Source organism: Myiozetetes cayanensis, unplaced genomic scaffold, assembly GCF_022539395.1.
Source record: "Myiozetetes cayanensis isolate MyiCay16 unplaced genomic scaffold, myiCay2020 scf29, whole genome shotgun sequence".
Taxonomy (NCBI): Eukaryota; Metazoa; Chordata; class Aves; order Passeriformes; family Tyrannidae; genus Myiozetetes; species Myiozetetes cayanensis.
In genome coordinates, this window is record NW_026087510.1 from 4,281,121 (window position 1) to 4,300,257 (window position 19,137).

Below are 19,137 nucleotides of genomic sequence, written 5' to 3' on the forward strand. Positions count from 1 at the left end.
TTTACCATTGGGTTGGAAATGTGAAAAATAAGGCAGGAAAAGAGAATAATAAAGCAGGGAAAGTGACTTTTGGGCTAAGCTGGAGTTGGATGAATGGTTTTAATGGCACCCTGCACAGTAAAAGGGAAAGCTTGAGGGGCAGGGGTGGAAATTCCCGGCTGACAACTCCAAGGGACTCTTCAAAAGAATATTTGGACAGCCCATATCTATCTAAGTTATCACTAAAAGGGGTAAAAGAAAGAGGTTTGTAACTGAACAGTTCAATGGTATCACTGTTCAAGCTGCAGCAGTGGCTAAAAAAACACCAGTGAAGTGGTAGGAAAAACCCCACCAACCAGTGTGGAACATGATATTGAAAATATAAGATATTATATCAGTGTCCCATGATATTGGTCACTCCTGGGCAAGAAGGATACAGAATAAATAGAAACAGCTGGGAGACAGACAACAGAAATAATTAGAGGCCTGCAAAAGTGCTCAAAAGAATAATTTCTTGAAAGAGGTTGTTCAGATGAGAGAGCACAGGAGTAAATACTAAAAGGAGCGGAGAAGGTGAATTGCAGGACATTGAAAACGGTTAAAAAGAACTGGGTTTTTGTACAGTTGACAAAAACCTGTGGAGTCCTTTGTCTCTTGACATGGTGGAGGCCAGGAATTCTGGTGGGATTGAAAAATTCATTGAACATTTGTACAGTGAATGGAAACATCTGCAGTGAAATGGGTGGGATGCTATTCTTAGCAAAGAACCAGCCCCAACCCTCCTACTTCAGGGCATAGTTTAAATAGTGACTGAGGAAAGGGTAGGGGAGGAAAGTCCTCATTAAGGTTTTCATTGTGATCCAGGAGGAGATATGTGCTTTTTTTTTCCCCTGAAAAATTTGATTATCACTGCACTAGGTTTGCCATTGCTTTGAATGAATATTTCAACACGCAGCTTTTATTATTTGTAGTATTTATTACTTACAGTATTTATTACTTATAGTATTTATTACTTGCAGAATTTTATTACTTGTAGTGTTTAGTGTAGTTTGTTGTCGTGTTATCAGAATTTCTGCAAAAGGAAGGGTGGTTTAAGAGCGAATTGAAATCCCTCCTCGTTGCAATGTGGCATCATCAATGCACATCTGTCCACAAATGCTTGGGGCAGCGATTGAGCAGGTTTATTGCACCCAATTACAATTTATTGCACAGGTATATTCAAGTGCTAGAAATAAATGATGGACTGAGGAGGATTTGTGGTGATTCTTAATAGGGAGGGTGAGACTTGTGCACAGTTCCCCAGTTATTTGCATAGGTGGGAAAGGACTGAAAATAAGGATGGATTTTGATTTATGTTGGGTTTTTTTTTTTTATTTCTACTTATTTTTAATTGAGAAGGAGATGAGATGGAGGGGCAGGGTGAGAAAACAGATGCCCTGGGGGTGCAGGGGATGAAGTGCTGGGGGTCCCAGGGCAGGGCTTGCCCTGGCAGGTGCCTCATCCCAGAGCAGGGGCTCAGCCCAGATTTCCCCAGTGCCCCTGGATCCCTCCACAAAAGCGTCAAAGAAACCTGGGGAGTCCAAAATTCATCCGCCAAAAATTCATCCCCCGGGGAAGAAAAGAAACCAGAACAAAACAGCAAAGCCCCAGCCCAGGATTTTAAGATGAGCTGCAACTTGGTGACACGGGCAGTAAATTTGACAGCTTCTTGCCACCTCCTCCTGGTGTGATTTACTTTGAACTTTTCAGCATAAACAGCGCTAGAAATGGGCTCAGGTAAGGTTTTTTATGGCCAAGCTTTGCAACTTTGCAGCAAATTGCAGAGCAGGACACCGTGTTACAGTCCTGTCCACCTTTCCCTCCTGTTATTAAATCACTGAAAAGGCACATGCAGGGAAAGCAGAATTAGATCTTCTGAATAAAAAGCAGACACAAAACAGAAAGGGAGAAAAGCATCGTATTAGAGCAGGAAATATGTCAGGCAAAATAGTTTTGATGTGTTCTTCAGTGCAAGAAAGGGTGGGAATAAAATATGCATGTATGTGTGTTTATATATATATGTATATAGCAAGCTGCAGAGGGATTTTTTTTTTTTTTTCTGTTTTGAAATCCAGATGAGTGCAACAGGAAAATAAAATGCTGAGCCACCACACAAACCTCTTGTCTTTCTTTTCTGTGTCAACTCTTACTCGCAGAGAACAGCATTTTGTTTCCTACTGTCGAGGCAGCAGCAACTAAAGTGAATGTTCATATGTGTGGTGAGGCATTTGTCCCTGGAAAAATAACATCTCTTCTTCTATTAACATTTTAATTAATCCCTTTTAGTTATGAAATGTAACTTTACATTACATAAAAAAAAATTACATGCAGTCTCTTAATCTGCTAATCCTTTCTCCAGACAAGCTGGTTCTTTTTAAATCAACTGCCATTTTATCAACCCAATGGAGCAGAGATCCGGACTCAACTCTATTCAACAATACATTCTTTTCATGAGAGACTGGCCTAGCTAATATGACACCACAAAGGGCTTGAGGAATTCCAAATACCCAGCTCTTTGGATTAAAAGCATAATAATCCCATGCAGTTTTTTGTTCAGAATTGATAGAATGGTTGTATAGTGAGTCACACTTGTTTGAACTTATCAAAGTAACAATATATCAAGCGTTTCGTAGGATGATATTTTATTTTCTCAGGTTGATTCAACTTCTTTCAAGTTTTTGTTGTTTTTTTTTTTTTTTTTTAAAGTGTGTATTAATGACTGCCAAATGCCCCTGCAGTTAAACAATTAAAACCTATAATTAAGCCCAGAACCTGATAGCTGCTGTTTTATGGCTGGGTTTCTATACAGTTTTTATATAGACATAAGCATTGTTTTTGCCAAAGCAGTCAGAGCAGCCCGGCACGCAGCGTGGACCGGCCCAAAAGCACTTTATACTGCTGTGACTCCTTCCCCTGCCCATAGGCTTGACTTTACTCTGCTTCCAGGCTGTGTCTTGGAGCCAAAGCAGGACAGCTTTTGTGTGTCAACAAGCCCGTTGGGAGACGGAAAACAAGGCTGTCGGAATTAGCGGCCCAGTAGCCTCAATAAACTCACATGCAAAGCTCAGGCTTCGGGAAGACGCCTCACTGTGTCCCCTCCCACTTTGTTGTGGATTAAGCCAGCCCGACACCCAAGGTTTTTCCCTCAGACAGGTTTTTATAAGCTTGTTAAAAACAGCTCTGGGTTGCAATTACGGAGCAGAGCGGGGGTGTTGGGTGCTGCACCGACAGCAGCTCCCGCTGCAGGAACGGGGAGTTTGATGGCCTAAAGTGCTGCCTTCTGGGGTCAGGAGGGCTGGGAGCACCTCTGGGAGGGAGAAGCTGATGGGCTGGGCCTGTGTGGGAAGAGCACATCACGACTGGAAGTCCTTGATGGGCTCCATGGGGCAGCATTTGGAGGGAGCACCGTGGCTGTCGCCGTCTCCACAGGCTCCCAGGAGGGCAAGAAACAGGGAGTTCCCTTCACCCTGAGCTCCACAGGACATGAAACAGCAACAGCTCCATCCCTGGAAGTGTTGAAGGCCAGGCTGGCTGGAAATCTGAGGTGTCCCTGCCTGGAACAAGATGATCTTCCATGTCCCTTCCCACCCAAAACCACTCCACGATTTCCACCCCGGTTACAGCCACGTACGCAAACCACGACCCCTGATCCAACTTCTTCCCAAAGCAGCAGCGTGGGAGAACATCTCAGGGGGCAGCCACAGTTCCCAGTTATGAATAAAAACACACAGCACTGCTGTGGCCAGTTGAGCTGGGTTGGGAAGTGCTGACTGGGGCGTGGCAGGAGCAGCCCCGGTGCCCCCAAAGATGCTCATTCACCTGCTGGCCCCCCATTCCCTGTAAAAGCCCAGCACTGGAAGAACCCTCTCCCATGTTTTTGCCATCTTATCCATGCCCTGCTCCATGTCTTGTGGCTGGACTAGTGAGTCCCTTAGTCATGTCCCCCCAGAGAACACACAAAACTTCCTTTATTTTATTTATGTTTTTGTTTTCATTGTCATAACTCTTCCCTTGAGTTCCCACCCCTCCTACTCCATATGGCATCTCACAAGGGAACAATAGAGACCTCTTCAGGGGTTTGTACTATAACTCTTCAGAAGCAAAGGATCCTCTGAGGAGCTGGTGGGATTTTTCATCCCAATTATTTCAATATTCCTGCGGAATTTCAAAACTAAATACATTCACAGCAGAACTGGCAGCGCTCAGGCGAATATTTTTCATTTTTACTTTCGACCAACTGCAGAGTTAACCAGAACATTTTGAAATTTGACTCCCTTGCCAGTGCCTGCTGTAAAGAAGGGAAATTTGGGAAGGGTGGTGGCAGAAATGTTTGCTAATTTCCCTCTTTCTTCTCTTTTCAGTTTGGGGCCCGACCCAAAAAGCAGCGAGCCACCTCCTCGGGCCAGAGGAATAAAAGTGTTAATGAGGAAGCAAACACAATTTAAAACTTCAGTTCTTAAAGAGGAAAAAAAAAAAAAAAAAAGGCAAGAACAGCCCTGATTTTTCAGGCCAGACGAGTTCTCCTTTCTTCTGCCAAGGGAATATTGTTTGCATGCCTCCTTGGAGGAGGGTTTGGTCCTTCCATCCTCCTCGGTGCCCCTTTAAACAAACACCTCATAACACTGCAGCTATAAATAGCACCGAGGTGGAAATGGCTGGATAGGTTTCTATGCCCTCCTTTGTGTTCACATTTTTCAAACATGCAAACCTTCTCCCCTTTCTCCCCCCCCGCCACCCCCCACCACCACCTCCTTCCCTCCACAATGTGTGGTTATATATAGAATATTTATAATAGTTCCTATTTCTAAGCAATTTTCACCACTGCCACGCAGCAGGAAGAAATTGAGAAATTGCTGGTTGTTTATTTATTTATTTCTCCGTGGAAATGTGCACTTAATCCTGCACAGTGTGGAAAAATATACAGTATATGTGGTGTGCATTGAGACATACACAGCCTATAGATAGATAGATGCATGTTTGTGTGTGTGTTTTAAATGCAGGCCACATTGGTTTCAATGTGGAACTTATAAAGATGGGAGATATTCTTATCTCTGCAGGAAATAAAGTGTTTTGGATGATATTTATGGGCAGGATGGGGACCAGTCTACACACCCCATCAGTCACAAAGCTTCGTATTTAAGGCAGGGGAGGCACACTGGGGGCTGGTAAGGAAGGAAATGGCAGTCCAAGTGCAAAGATCCCACTGCTGTCCCAAAATCCCAGAATAGCTGGGGTGGGAAGGGACCTCTGGAGATCATCCAGAACAAGGCAGGCTCACCTGGAGCAGGTGACACAGGGACACATGCAGGTGGGTTTGGGATGTCTCCAGAGAGGGAGACTCCACACCATCCACGGGCAGCTGTTCCAGGCTCTGCCACCTCCATGGAAAGGAGTTCTTCCTCCTGTTGAGGTGGAACTTGTAGTTTAGTTTATGGCCATTGCTCCTCATCTGGGCACCCAGATGAACAGCCCTTGGAGATATTTGTGTGTCAATATTTGTGTGTCCCCACTTAGAACCAGAGGGGTGGACTGGGGGAATATCAATGTACACTGACCCCCCTCTCCCACCCTTCCCTTGGCATCTGCTGTTGGCCACTCTTAATGGGATATCAGGCTTATTGGCTAATTGCTGCACAGCCCTATTAGTGATCCTTCCTCTGTGTCACAGGAGAGGGGAAGGGGTTTAAGGGGATCACGGTGATCCCATGGCAGAGGCTGGCAAGGATTCCTGAGCTCTGGGTTCCAGGGGAAGCCAGCTTGGATGGATTCAGGTCCCAAGGGAGGTGTGGGAGATGCTGTGCAGCATTCCTGGGCTCCACCTGGTGTGTTTGACACGGAAAGGAAATGAAATTCAGATCATTGATCTCGGCCCGTGCAGTGCAAAGGTGCGTTTGCTTAAGGTTTGCTCCTCGTTTGGGACCCACCCAGCCCAAAAAAAGAGACAGGATTCGGATGTTTTCATTTCTGAAATCAAGCCCAGTGGGGTGGAAAAGGGGGAGGAGGAAAGGGGGAAGGCAAAGCTTCAATCAGGACTTAAGTTGTGCAGTCCTGGGGGTTGGATTTATCCCAGGTTCGCTGTCCTCCCAACCTTTATGAGAGCTGTATGAAAACCCTGCAGGGTTTGGCACGGTGTAAATCCTGCCCAGTTTGTCTATAAAATCAGCTGTGTTGTGTTTGGTTCAAGGTCCTTCTCACCAGCTTCCAGCCTCTAGCAGGAGCCAGGAGCTGATGCTCAGAGTTCAAGAAGAACACCAGCAAGGCCCTCAGAGACCCCCAGCATGTGGCATTAACTTCTGGTGACCCGAGTTTTTGTGTTTTCTAGCTCAGGTGGGCTTTTCTTCTCTTTATTATTCCACATGCACTTAACCCCCCCCTTTTTTATCAATGGACTTTGTATAACCTCTCGTGCCACTGAGTTCCCCAAACTCGCTGTGGGCTGTGTGAGAGCCAGGTGTGCCTTTTGCAAGATTTGTTTTTTTCTAATTCAAAGTGGCAATTTTTTTTAGGACTGGGACTTCCCTGCTACACGGAGAACATGAAATATGTAGTAGAACAGTAGCAGGTTTTGGAGCTATTTTTTTGCCTTGATTGCATTTGACAAGCCCTGTCTATCAGCTTAGGGAAATGAAAAAAAAAAAGAGCAAGCATCCATCTCAGCCTTTTTTTTTTTTTTTTCATCAGTATCAGGCAGCATCTGAAGGAAAGCACTATTATCTGGAAAGGATTAGACCCTGAAGAATGTGCATGGGACATGAGAAGTGCTGAAGCACAGTGGGTGATACCAGGGAGCATCTGTGCTCGGAGGAGCCCTCGGGAAGGCGAGGAGGAATGTCTGGCTGTTGCAATGGGTTCCCTGGAATGCCGGAGGAACATGTGGGTGCCACGGGGTGCTGCTGAGAGGGCAAAGAGCCGCCTAGGTGGGCGCCAAGATATGCAGGGCACAATCTGAAAGATGCCACGGGAGCCTCCTGACAAAGGCAGGGCTGGGGGCGGGGAGCAGGGTGCTGGAATTCAAACATAGATTAAGCTTCCCAGTATGTTTTGCTCTCACTTCTGAAGTATCTGTCTCATGCTGTTCTCCTCCTAATCTGTCAGCCACAGTTAATAGCTGATCAGAGCAGTCCTTTAATGAGTCAGCCAGATTGTTTGCATAAACAGTTGCCAGGCTGATGTAACCAACAGCAGTTCGATGCCGAATTCTCGCCTCTGTGACTTCCACCTGCACTCTCCCCTCTCTCCCCTCCCTCCGGGGTGTTTGCTGCCACGAGGGCACCTGAAACAGGGTGTTTTTTAAGGTGCATTCGCATCCTTTTCCTCACCCGTTTCCTCCTCTCCCACCACCTAGAGGAGATTTTTGTGGCTGACGTGACTTCAGGTGTAATAATTCACAACTAGGGCTTAGCCTGAGTGCTGCCTTTTGCAAGGGGGTGTGAATTATTAAGCTCTGTTTCTCACCTCCGAGCGCCTTTATCAAGATTATGACGGTAAAAGGGGGACAAGAAGAGCAAAATGCTGAGCACAACCCGGGAGATTAAATTCAAACCCTTTTCAGAGTGCTCTGACGTATTTACAACTCAAATATTTTGCTCTGAAGTGATTTCAGGCGTTTCATATCAAGGTAAGAGTTCTGTCCGAAAAACAAATGTTTGCAGTCTCATTCATTAATTACTATTATGAGAGATTCAGGCTTGGAGCTGTACAGGTTCTGATCCAAATCTGTTTCCCTTGGCCTCATCTCAGCACTATAAAAAAGGCTTTCCATTTCTGCAGTGCCTTTCCCCGTGACATTCTGAAAGCCCTCGATGAAAATTAATCAACCTGCGATTGCAAATTCATCAAAGATGGGAAAAGAACCCCTGACTCCTCGAAGGCACCGCTTTGCAGGGGTATCTGGGCAGAATGACTCCCAGGATGGAAGCCCTGGTGGTGCTGCCATGCCTCAAAAATGTACCTTTTAAAACAGTTTTTAGTAATGCTGTGTGGGCAAAGTGAGCATTCAATATTATTCTCTTCCACAGATGGAGAAAACAGTCACCAAGTGACTAAATAATTTGCTGGTAGTCACATGGAAAAGAACACAGTGTTCCTCACAGGCGAGCCACGTGACTTTCTTGTTCCTCTCCCGCATTCCCAACATGAAATGGGGAATCTAAAGGTTTGGATCCCTGTGTCTGGCAAAAAAAGTGAAGGTCTGGACCTATTTTGAGGGCCCACAGTCCCATGCCCTCTTCCCTTTCTGGGCTAAATTTCAATTTGCCAAGGTATTTCTGATTTCCCTAAAATTCAGCTCCTGCTGTAGAAGGAGTTGCTCCCTGCCAGATCCAGGTTAACATCGAATATTGTGGGTTTTAAAAGGCCACAGCACTCCCTCAGTGACAGATGACAAGATTGCTGTTTTGAATCCAGGTGAGAGACTTTGAGGTCCTGCAGAGGATGTGGAGCCACGGAAATTCCATCAAGCTACTGGTGCTAAAGAACAGAGGGGGGGTTTTCTTGCAGACGTTGGGATATTGCTCCAGCACACCTGAAGAATCAAACCCAGTGAGGGAACAGCACATGGCTGGGGAATACTGGCACTGATTTGATGGAAAATGGACAGGGATTCACTGGGTTTGGGCAGTGGGAGGGAGTGTGACCAATGCCATGTGTGATTCAGAGAAAGACACAACCTGAAGAAATTACTGACGTGTTAATTTTTAAATATAAAATCACCAGCTAACAGTGTTTTTACATGCTTTTAGTTCATGTTCCCTTTGTATTTTCATCCTGAGTCATTCAGCTTGATGACAACTACATTTCTGTGTGCCTGCCATGCCAGATATGTGTGGACATCCCTCCCAAAGTTCTCCCAGTCTCTGTGACCTCTGTTCACAGTTTGTGATCTCCTGAGCCTATTTTTTTCGGAGATCCACAGATTTAAAGTGGTATTTTAAAGCACACAAGATGTTTCATCTCCTACAGTCCGCAGGTGAGGGGTGTGATGATGTTCTGAGGATGAATAAATGGGAATTTCATTAAACAAGAACTAAACATCTGCTGAAAACTCTTATTCCTTTTCAGCCAGTGTGTAGGTGCTGGAAAACCTGGGAGTTTAGAACCCTTTTGATTAGGATTCCCTTTGCAATGGGGAACACATGTGCTGGGTAGCAGAGTTTGGAGAGCTCACAGGGCTCAGGTGTGGGGCTGCAGGTGATGGGGATGAGCTGGAGATGATAAAGGAGAGGAGCTGAGCTCCTACAGAGCTCCAACATCCAAGCCCCAACCAGGAGCTCCCTCTCCCTGCTCCAAGGTAAGACCTTCTGGCTTTTTCTACAGCAGTTTTTGTTAATGTGGATTGTAAAATGTGTTGAAATGAACGTCCTGGAAGTTGATGCTGTGGTTTGGTGGTTTTTCTGTGGTTTCAGAGGTTAATTAAGGCTCCTTGGTTTAATTTTTGGAGGATGGACCTGCTTACTTCCAAACAGCCTCAGGGGTGCTTGAGGACTTGCACATTGTGATTTATTTCAGTTTTTAAAAGTTTGAGCTGCACCAGCACCTCTTTGATTGAGCAGGTTTATTAAGGAGTCCTTAGGGAGCTGCTTGGAGCAGATGTCCCACACAGATGGGAAGTGAAAGTCTTCCTCTTGTTGTTCCCAGTTTATTCCCTTTCTCAGAAAAAGTGAAGTTTTTCCATGTTCTGGACCTTTCCTTTGTTCCCAGATTCTCAGCCCAGTTCTTGCTGCTGTTGTGCTTTTCATATTTGTTGGGAACAGTGGTGGTTTTGGGTTAGGAGCCTGATTGCCAGCTCTGTATCTGTGTGGATTTGCTGATTTTGTGTTGAGTGAGGTCAGTTTTCTCTCAGTGGTGGCATTTAGAGAGTTGCTTGTCTTTATCTTGTTCCTGTTTTATCAAATTTTGCTTGGAATTAAGGACTTTCAGGCCTTTGCTGTATGTTCTTGGTTTGTTTGGAATTATCCAGAAGGTTTAAGATCTGGGAAGTGTTTGGAGAACAAAGTTTGCTGAGAAACAGGGCTGGAAAAAATCTCCTTTTTACCCTGTTTGTGCTTTGGCTGCTTTAATGTTGATATTTGTAACAAGTGTTTTGCTTTTATGGTCAATGTTTGTTTGCAAAAGGAATGAAAGCTGATAAACAATCCAAATGTACACTATGTCTTGGCTGTGCCAATTTTATTTTGGTTATTATTGGTACCAATAATACACCTATTACAGTTGCTAGGAAATAGCACCTCCAAACTTTTTCTCTATGTGCATCGTTACAGAGATTTTTTTTTATTGCTATTTATTTTTAGATTTTATTACTATTTATTTTTATATTTTTTTTCCCATGCAATCTATAATTGAAGTTTTACCGTGATTTCAATGACTTGCCTAAACAGAAGATGAAATTGTATTTTTTGATTGTGTCTTCAACTGTAAAATGAACCTGTGTTTGTGATTATTTTTGTGTGAGAACCACTGGCCCACAGTGCAGTGATCATTCTCGATGTGTTGGTGATATAAATGCATAGAGGGGAGGGAGTTCTTGCTGGGGAATTTATTGTCTGAGTAAATAAAGGCCAGAAGGGGGACAGGAATTGTCATAACAGGGGGGACACCCACTGGACTGAGAGGGCAACGTGAATTTTGTGATTGTAGAACCACAGGCTGATTGGGGTGGGAAGGGACCTCAAAGATGACCCCTCTGCCATGGACAGGGACACCTTTGATGCTTTAAGGCTGTGCTGCAACCTCTGCTCTAGGTACCTTTTCCTTCATCCACCCATTGTCGCCCTCTCTCCTGCTAAAATATTCACTGGGAGTGTGAAAGCAGCTGCTCTTGTAAGGAAACAACCTTGTGTGTTATTGAGAGAGTGTTCCCACCAGCCCGGGCTTCAGCTGGGAGTAGCCACTGATATTTTCCATATAAAAAAAAAAAAAGGAATTAGGTGTCCAACCCTCAAGTAGCAGGATGGAGGCAGCGTGGGAAGGGTTAAAGATTACCGGGGCTGGATATGACGGGCTGATGTGCTTTCCAGGTAATCAGGATAAACCGGAGCTCATTATAAAAGGGATGAGCTTGAGCCGCCTGTAAAATGCGGGCACCTCGGAGGAGGAAGGGGAAGGAGGAGGAGGAGGGGGGAGCTGCTTTCTTGGAGAGCACCGGGGAGCCGAGGCAGGAAGGAAAGCCGGAGGGGTTTATTCCTCGCAGTCAATAGGTCTGGGGCTGGCTCCGCTTGCTCGTTTGCTATTTCTGCAGCCGGGCTGTGCTGGGGTGATCGATGCGCTGCGGAGAGGAGGGTTCGATGCTGGTCCTGCAGCCTGGGTGTGGTGCAGGGGCCAATCTGAGAGCTCTGAGCCTTGCTAAGCTGCCAAGACAGATCCCTGTAGGTGGCTGGTGTTTTTATATATATTAAATATATATATATTATATACATATATTATATATATAAATATATATATTTAATATATATATTATTTATTTATTTCCAACCAGTGGGAAATGGCTGCCTCACTGAAAGAGCTTTCTGCTTTACCCGTCTCCCGATTATTTTCTGCACCCAGCCTTGCTCCAAAGGGTGAGATATCCCAGGAACAGGCATCATATGCTCAGCCTCTGCATCCCAGATCTCCCTCCCTGTCTACAGACCTGAGCCCTGCAGAGCTCTGGGCTCCTCAACCCCCTCTCCCTCAATATGTCAAGTTTAAACCTTTGCAACACGTTATTTTCATGCTCTGCAGGGACTTTTACAAGAGGATTGAGATAGTTCCCTACTGTATTATGGGGGAAGAAACATTATTCCCTTAAAAATAAAAGTACTGGAGGGAAAAAAAGATGCTTACAAGTGCACTACAACTAAGGATCGTGTTTCCTAGAATGGTAGAAGTGCTCGTGTTCTTTTATAGTGCTCTCAAACCTGTGTTAAATCCTTCTGAGTTCAACCTAAACTGGATATTCAGCTGAAGACAGGGCCTGGCTGATGATACATCTTCCAGTTAGGCAGCAAACACTGCAAAATGGGGGAGATTTGGTCTCATTCTTAAAGAAATAAAAACTTAAATGGGGGATATCTGGCACTGGGATGCACAGCAGAGGTCACAATAAGGGTGTTGTGGGGTTTTTTTTTGGATGTACTGGGTGCAGCCTTGGGATCAGAGCTGTAATGGTCCTTAGATGCCTTTTTAAATTCTGATTTCTCTGTTAGGATTTTTCACAGTTAAGTTCTAGTTGCCCAGACTTTGTCCTGTGCCCCTCAGGCAGGGCAATGGGGAAGGAAGGATGCTGGAATTCTCCAGGGGTCTTGGAGATGGTGCAAAAGCCCACTGGAATTTATCATGACAGTATATTATACCTTAAGAAACCTGTAAAATGTGATGGAGAGTTCAGCTCAACAGAAAACTTCCCATGGTCAAAATAGATTCACTAAGGATTTTGAGATTTTTTTTTCCTCACAACTATTTCATAATATTCTTTATGCAACAGGAGCTATAAATGGTTTCCCATACCTAGAATCCATTAGCTCCTGCAGGTACCTGACTGTAGGCTGTACAGTGTAAGGATGTCTCTGTTCTTACAAAACCAAGATAACTTGCTTAATATTGGCTTTCTTCTGTCTTTTCCATTACCTCGAGATCCTTGCACGAAGAAAATGCAGATTGCTGTACTTAGAAACTCCAACATCAGGAATGTCACACTTCAAAAACATAAAGAAAAATCCCTCCAACATTTCCTCTTAGGTTTTCCAACCTCTTGGCCACCTATCCTCTTTCTCCTTGCTTGACTTTGCCCTAGTTAATATTCCAACAGGTGTTTCCTTTTTCGGTGGAATTTTTTAGGCCGATGTCTCAAGAGGCCTTCTGCATAATAATGCTGTATTCATTATGTGGCAGCCTTACTGGGAGAGAACTTTATTTTCTTAACCCCACCATTTCCCCTCCATTCAGGGAGAGCAGGGGGTGGAGGAGGGAGAGAGTGGGGTGACTTTTTCGGCGTCTTCTGCTCTTTGGGTTTTGACGAGGCCACCACATGGTCCCATTTCACATCAGCCCTGCCAGGAGAGGGGGATGAGGATTAAAGGAGGGAGAAGAGAGGCAGAAAGTCTGTTTTATTCCACAATTCTGGCAAAGCACCTCATCTGCTGGTTCTTGGAGAGGACAGAGTTAAAAATAATGAAATTAAAGCTTGTGGGCAAAAGACTCATCCCTTGGTGCCCTCCCTGTGCGTTCTGATATCGCTGCAAATTTATTGAGGTGACATCTGGGTGTGAGGGGTAACAAAAGCTGCTTGTGAATTCCTTCAGCAACTGGAAAGGTGTGTTTGAGGTGACTCCTCTGCCTCCTGTGAAATTTGCCCCTTTCCCACCTCTGGATGATGCTGAACCACTGTCAGAGTTCAGCGTTCTACGTGAAGATAAAACTAAAGAGGAAATGTTTTGTTTCAAGGTTTTATCAAGTTCAATGTTGTTTGTTTTTTTTTTTTTTTCTAAAGAAAGCTGAAGGGATTTAAAAACCATGTGCCAAAACTTTCCCTTGCTCAGGTTTCACAGCGTGTGAAATGCTGCTCTGTGCAGTTGTCACACTTTGCAGTGGTACCTACAAATTTGGGCTTTTTATTCAATAAAAGAAGGGAAAGAGGGAAGAAAAGTAACAGTCCAACAGTGACAGGTCCTCACATTATTCAAGGATTATCAGGTTATGATTTGCCTCAAACTGACTAAATAGCATTCTCACCAAGCCAAATTTGTTGCCCTGTGACATCCCCAAAGCCAAGAGCTTTAGGTGTCTTCAGGATAAAATGTGGAATTTGGAGATGTAACAGTCCACGTGTATGAACGTGCAAATTTGTGAAATAAAAGGGTCCCCCCTTATTCCTATTTCTTTGAGACTGTTTTCTTGATGGAGATGCTCAGTTCCCTTTCCCACACCTGAGATAAGACCTGCAGGGGGCCAAGAGAGTTTGAACAAAGAAAACAAGACTTTTGCTGCTGTCTGTAAAGACTTTCTCTAGTAAAGTGGAATTGATTAGTGGAAAAGGAGCTCAGAGAACCCTTCCAACCCCAGTCACTAAATCAGGGCTGTATGTGCCAATATTTTCTTGTGTTCCATAGATGCACAATATCCCATAATTATGTATTATGCATGGCAGGGAGCATGAGGAAAGAGGGATGTATGTGAGTGCTGGAGCATCTATGAATAGATGAAGTTCTTCTGCTATAACTCCATTAAAAATTGAGTGCACAGTAATGCTGTGCTATTCTTAGTACAGATAACTTTTTAAAAGGTTAAGACCAATAAACTTTCTCGCTGCAGCAGAGCCAGCATGGAATTCTAGCATAGAATGGGGTAGGTGCCCTCGATAGGAGGCTGCAAATTATTGGAAATAAGACAATTGCAATGCTTGGAACCTTCAATATTGATTGCTGAAGTAAATCATCTGTTAAATGGCAGCCTAATTGGAAAGGTATACATTGAACTGAATTAATAAGTGAACTGATCAGATTCAGATGTTTAAAAAATACCCCAGCAACTCTGCTCAGTTTGGCTGATTAGGGGCTTATAAACAAACGTGGAAATGGAAGATAATATTGCCATGTGTAATTAAGGCTTTTTTGTTATATACTGTGTTAGCCAGACATTGAAAACAGGGTCTTCTGAGGGGTTGTGGCAACTATTTGGGTTATAATTTTTGCAGTACAGTCAAAAATATTTTCCCAGCACAACTTCCCTTCCTAGGTTTCTAATACATGAAATTATAAAATCCCAAATCATAAAAACAGGTTCGATTTATTCTACTTGCTCACTCAGATGATGACAGCGATAATTGATGTTCTTGTGAATTCTCAGCCTGCTGATACAAGACTTTGGTGTTTGGATTTCTGGCTCTCTTTAGAAAGATGTTTTTTGCTTGGTCATCCTTGTAAACATGCACATGAAAACAGGGATAACTTCTGCATTCCCTGGACCCACTGCAGGATGTGTCAGAAGGGTCTAAACCATGGGCTGTGGGATGCTCAGAATCCTATTTGATATGTATATTTACATGGCTCATACAGACAATAACACTCAAGATATTTGTCAATATTTTAAATAACAAAAATACTGACCAAGTGAAACGTTTCTGTGCCACAAAACCCCTCACTTGGAGAGCAAACTGTTCCTGTTTCTTTAAGGTGGGCTTGGTGCTCTGCAGCCATTGCAAAATGTTTTTCAATATTTCAAATTATGAGTAAATATAATTACTTACTGATTCCATCCCTTATGTTTACCTGGCATAATTACAGGCCCCTCTCGATGCTTCCTAATAATTGACTTGATATTGATAAATAGATTAGCTAATACAGCAAATGGTTATTCCCCAGTAAATGAATCAGTGGGCTTTTGACTTCAAGTGCCATTAACAATAAATGCATGGATTTGGGACAGCTTATGCATTTTACATTAAGCAGCCCCTGAATAAATACCCACAAAGCAGGGCCTGGAGCCCAGGGTTCCTTCTCCTTCCCTGCTGTGTTCACCAACCACCTTTTCTTCTTCTCCTCCTGAGCTTGACTCTACCTACAGCATGGAAAGGCTCTCAAGTTGTGCCAGGGAACGTTTAGATTAAGATATTAGGACAAATTTTTTCATGGAAAGGGCTGTAAAACATTAGAACAGGAGGCATCATCCCCTGGAATTGTTCCCAGAACCTGTGGATCTGGCACTGGGTGACATGGTGGTGGTGCTGGTGGGTGGTTGGACTTGGAGATTTGGAAGGTCTTTTCCAACCTGAGCGATTCTGTGGAGTCATTTAAACCCTTTTTAGGGTTAAAATGAACATCAGGGTGGGTGCTCTACTCCCTGTACCACTCTGCAAAGTCTTGGTGTCAAAACCCATCTCTGGCTGCTGTTTGGTTTGGTTTTTATTTTCCCCAAAAGACAGGAACTACATCAACTTTTTTGTTGTTGCTAATTCCTGTAGGGTTGGTACAGTCTGAGCACCTCCAGGGAAATTAGGACCAATACATCTAATTTCTGGATCCTACAACAACTCTTTGAGCTTATTTCACCCATTTGGGTCAATTTTAGAGCTGAGAAGCAGGAACTTGGACTCGATGATCCTCGTGGTCCCTTCCAACTCAGAATGTTCTGTGATAACCTGGAGCTAGAAGGAGGTGGAGGCTCCTCCTCTGGAATATCTGGCTACTAATCAAGGCAATTTGGGATCCCTGGTAGAGACTGCAGTACCTGCAGACCCCCCAGGTCTTTTCTGGGTCTGACCCAACCTGCTGAAGGAGTTGACAGTCAAAATGATTTATGGGAGTGAATTCTGGACCATATGCTGAGTGAAATCTTGGCTCCATCAGATGGAGTTGAGGGGAGGAGGGGGACACTGGCCTGGATTTCGTGGCACCAGGTTTGCAGCTGCTCCCTGAACGTTGGAAGGACAACAGGAGGATGAACAAATAACTTTCCTTGCTGGCAGGGAGAACAGAACAAGCTCTGGACCTTAATTCCACCATAATTCAGTAGTAAAATCCCTGTTTGAAGGGAACTGAGGATTGGATAAAGTAATGACAACGTGATTTTTGTCTGTCACATGATCTGGGTTTATTTTAGCCATTCAGAGTCCCTTCACTTAGCTTGTTTTCCTCTTTTGCAGTCCCTTTATTAACCTTAATCCTGTCTGGATGATGTATGGGACCTCAAATACCAGCATACATTATATAAAACATAAACATGCTATCCCAACCTAATTACAGCACCAGGATTAGGGTAGAAAAAAGAAAGGGGGGAAGAAAAAAAAAAAAGGCTAAAATTATAATACCAAAATTGGGAACCAGCCCTTAAATGGACAGGAACTGTAACCTGACATTCCAGCTCTACAGCATCACATCCACTTTGCTGGATGCCTCCAGTTGCTTTATATCAGGGTCCCAAATTGTGGAAATGTTTTTAGCATGGGCTTACCTTGAAGGGTGAATCATTCCCATGGCTGCTCTTCCTGGCCTGTGACTCTGTTAGGATGAGTTTGTAGCTGAACTCAGAATTTCCTGGGCTTCTGATTTGCAATTCCACTCTTCCAGCTCCCAAAATTAGTATAAGGTGCACTAAGGTATTGGGAGGAAAAATTCATGTTGCTGTGGGGAGAGAGGTCTGTGCTCAGCTTCAGGGGATGGAAAAACTTCCCACTGTCCTTTAAAAGGATGGGTGTTGTGGATATAGTTCTTTAGTTTTATTTTGCTAGTAATAAATGTTCATACCATATTTGATTGTGTCGTTTTCTTCATGCTTTAGGTCACGTCCCTTTCAATATCCAATAATGTCTTATAATGATGAATTCTTATAACAAATTATAACACCACAGTGTTATAATTCAGCTATTGTCCTTGGTGATTTTTTAGAAGTGAAAATGCAGTAAAAGGTTATTTTGGGTATGAAAGATGAATGGAAATTGGGATACCAGGGAAGTAGGGATGACAAAGCAGGACTGGGGGGGGAGGGCAGCAATATTTGAGGTACCTGTGAGTACAACATGATTTATGGTCAGGGGAAGGAGGGCTGTGTAAAGCCGGATGGTTCCAGAAACTTTTGGATGTTTTGGCACAGATATTTGACCTGCATGGACAGAAGAAGTAGGAACTGCTCTGTCCTCTAAAGGTACCTGCTCTGCATGTGCTCATTTACCCTGGCTTTGAGCGAGGTCTTTTCTAAGGCACAGCATGAGGGAGTGAAACGATCCAGGATGGGCAGATGGTTTGGAGGCAAAGAGTTGCCCACAGCTGCTGGGAGCAGCAAAAAAACCAGGCAGGAGCAGCCAAAAACACAGGCACGTCCCACGATGGGACAGGGAAAGCACAGACCTGCAGTTTGGGCAGAGGAGAGAGGTGGGAACAAGTTCAGTATTTGGCCAAGGAGCTGAAATATCACCTTGGTGGTTTTTCTGATCCCTCTGCATGATGTCCCAAAGAAAACCAGTGAAGAACTATTGACCATGAGCTGTTATGTCCTAAATTTTGACAGAATAAGTTGACTTAGCTGTGTTTCTGTAGCCACCTAAACAAGACTGACTCCCAAGAACTCTTTCTGAGACTCCAAGATTTCCTATGAGCTGTTGGCTCTCGTCCAGAGCAGAGCAACTCTTTTCTTCCCTATCAACAGAGCCGTTGTCAGCAAAGATTTAGGAGCAAATGAGCTTGAACCTTAATCTCTCCACAGAGGTGCAGTAGAAAACATGCTCACATTTCTCCAGTGCCCACCTATTGTGTAGTCCTTGAGCAAATTAACCTTTCAGAAAGCAAAGCTTGTGGTCATGATATAACCAATGTTTTCTGGGTGCAGGGACAGGGGAAATCAAGACCCCTATGGGCTGGCTTCCTGGAATTTAACTATAATAAAGGCAGTAATAGAAGAGTTTATTGGTGAAAGTACTAGAGTTCTTATCAGACAACAGGTTTATTTCTTCTCTTAATTTTCTTTAGCTGTCTTCTAGAAATCTATGGAATTGGATTGTATTAAATCAGATAAAATGGGTAGATCCTCAGACATGTGATCATCTCCAAAGAAGATCAGAACTTCTCTATAATTTGGGGGAAAGGGGAAGATGTCTAGTAATCCTTTCACATCACAGAGGCTGTCCAGAAGGTTTCTCCTAGGTGTTTATAAAGATGAAAAACTCACCATGGAGGAAAACTCACTTAATTAAGGCCCAGGTCAGACATGATACATTTTTCATTACAGGGCTGCACTGAACCCTGACTTGGTGGTAATTTGGAAGTCATAATTCTTTGGTCTACTGAGCAGGCATAGTTAAATTTGCTCATTCGTAATAAAACCCCACACATGATGTCTTTCTAAGGAAGCAATGTCTATTTTGCCAACTGAAACAAAAGATGTTGGGGTTGGTTGGCGGGGGGAGGTTGTGCAATGAGCTGCAAGGATGAGCCAAAGTCTTGAGAAATCCAGTTTCTTCTGGAGCCTGGATCCACTTCTTATTGCCTTCAGAGAGGGTGAGGGATATTTGAACCTCCTTCTCTTGCTGTGCACTTTATCTGGAAAAGAAGTTGCTTGGTTTTCCTCAAAAGCTTGGAGTGGTTTTGGGAAAGCAATGGGCTTACGCTTTGCAGGTTCCATAAATCATGAAACAACTCCATTCCAAATTTACAA